The sequence below is a fragment of the Artemia sp. Qi Xiang Cuo genome, chromosome 5, assembly GCF_049724085.1.
Source record: "Artemia sp. Qi Xiang Cuo chromosome 5, ASM4972408v1, whole genome shotgun sequence".
Taxonomy (NCBI): Eukaryota; Metazoa; Arthropoda; class Branchiopoda; order Anostraca; family Artemiidae; genus Artemia; species Artemia sp. Qi Xiang Cuo.
Genome location: NC_142798.1, coordinates 55,718,878 through 55,721,377, shown reverse-complemented (window position 1 = coordinate 55,721,377; position 2,500 = coordinate 55,718,878). Strand labels below are relative to the sequence as shown.

At 28.6% G+C, this 2,500-nt stretch overlaps 1 protein-coding gene across 1 annotated transcript in view; it reads right to left on the bottom strand.

Annotated features, from left to right (window-relative positions):
* Window positions 1-643, bottom strand: part of LOC148952292 (sodium channel protein Nach-like) — a 312,845-nt gene extending 312,202 nt beyond the window's left edge. Inside the window, exon 1 of the mRNA XM_089089744.1 lies at window positions 519-643. The gene's annotated coding sequence lies outside the window, so the exon portion shown is untranslated. The remainder of the gene's footprint in view (window positions 1-518) is intronic.
* Between the last annotated feature and the right edge of the window lie 1,857 nt (window positions 644-2,500).

The window sequence follows — 2,500 nt, the reverse complement described above, 5'->3', positions numbered from 1 at the left end:
GAATAAATTGAATCGAATCCAAAAAAGATTGTTGTTGAAGAATTTGGATTTTTAGTACTGTTAAATGTTTATGTGGATATATTTTTTTTGTAATTTTTATTAATTTATTGTGAGTTGACTCTGAGTCCGAAATGTGACAGGTCTAGCTCTAGAGCAATTTGAACTTTTTCACCAATCATACATGCCATCGTACCTTCTAAAAGAGCTCAGTTGGTGTCAATATTACTTAGTGAAATTGAAATAATATTTGGCTAAATTACTAGCAAGGTATAAAACCATACATAAAAGGTTCAGTATTTTTCTTTTATCAATGTAGCAGGTAAATAGACAAAAATTTTGTCGTGACTAAATAAAAAAGCTAAAATATCGAAAAACTTGTCTTTAAAAAATTGCTACTTCAGCAGTAAAGGAATAAAAAAAGGTATCGGCTTTTAAGAGCTGTATCAGTTGTTTACGAAGGAAAATAGAAACAGTTTTTGTAACAACAAAATAGACAAATAAAGAGATTGCAACTATACCTCTCAGTAGTCATAGCTCGTTCAAATTTGGTTGCTGAAAGCTTGTTATTATTACAAATAGTGATAGAAGGAAAACCTACATCGGAAACTTTTAACGGTTCTGGATCGACAGTCATTTGAATCGGTGATTTATTCCATTGCTCATAAATCCTTAAGATCATATACCAGCCAAAAGCATTAGCGAGGCAGAAAAGTAAAATCCACCAAAATCTGCAAAATACACAAGATTATGAATACTACAGTGCGCTTCAGATGTGCCTTTGGTAAATAAATACATTATATTATAATGCCAATATTATTCTGTTCATAGTTACCGATGACCTGAATAAAGTCTAGAAACATGAACATTTTTTAACAATAAAAATATACTGTAACATTATAGTACCAAAAAGAGAACATCTGTTCGCTCTTGCACAATAATTCGATAAATTTATTTCAGGTTAAACTGTGAGCCCAAAAGCTTTTGGAACTTAAGGGCATTTTATAATCTGTATGAATCTTTTTATGGGTGAATATGTGGAACTGTAAGAAAAATTTTTCGTTTACATCTTAAATTTATATGGTCTTTCTCTAGCATAAACTCTCACATGTCTGTATAAATGAGAATTGTCAGAATTTATTTTACTGCATAGTGTACGTTTATAAAAAAATGTCTCTTCCTGCATGAAGAACCACAAGTCTCGATAAAATCAAACTGAAAGAGAACTGTTTATCATATTCCACGCATTTATAAGGTTTTTCTCCTTTATAACTTAACATGTGGCCAGAAAAACGAGTAGCACGAGAACAAAATTTGCTTTGTATCATGAATTTATATAATTTTTATCTAGTATGGGTTCTCATATTCTGTATAAATTAGAACTCTAAGAAAAAAGATAACTACATGTATTCCATCTAGTTTTTTGCACTATGAATTATCGTATGGTTGGAAAATGAGAATTGAAAGAAAATGCTTTTGTGCACATTTTGCATATATATGGTTTGCCGTAGTTGTAGTAGTAATAGCAATTTATTATAAAAAAAAAAACAGAGACAAAATCAACTAGTAGAACACCAAAAGCGTCGCTTGAAACATTTAATCCTTATTTCATCCACTAACGGCTTTTTTCCTGAATTTCTGATTCACTGTCGTCTTAAGTACCATCCCTTTGATTATTTGAAAGGGCAAAGGCTTCTTCTCGTGCTGAAATTTCATTTTGTCTGCATGAATCACTACTGATGGGTATAGGAATGTTTCTTTTGCCTCATTTGGATTGACGTCACCATCTTTCTCCTTATCTTCTATCTCCTCGATTTTTATTTTCTTTGATAGGGTTTACTACATATATCTTTGATTCATCCAGTTTGCCCTCATGAGTTGTATTGATTTGTTCTAAATGTTTTCACTAAAAATATTTTTATTAGACTCATTTTTAACATGTCTTTAAAAAATTGCTACTTCAGCAGTAAAGGAATAAAAAAAGGTATCGGCTTTTCAGAGCTGTATCATCAAGAGCTGTTTAAAAGCTATATATATATATATATATATATATATATATATATATATATATATATATATATATATATATATATATATATATATAAAAATATATATATATATATATATATATATATATATATATATATATATATATATATATATATATATATATATATATATATATATATATATATATATATATATATATATATATGTTGATTCTTCACTTGTAAAATCAAAATTAAATTTAATTCTGGTGTTCTAACAGCCTTATGTCTAGGTAAATACATTCTAAGACCACACTGGCTATACATGACGTATAAAAACAAGAGAAGAAAGGAAACAATAAATGAAAATCCAAAAGGTTAGGAAAAAGCTTCGTCTTCATATTTTGCCACTGGTTGACAAAATCCTTGTTTTCTCACCTTTTTGATTTTATTTTTCATTTATTATTTCCTCTCTTGTTTTCATACGTTATGTCTAGATGGCTACAAGGGGAGAT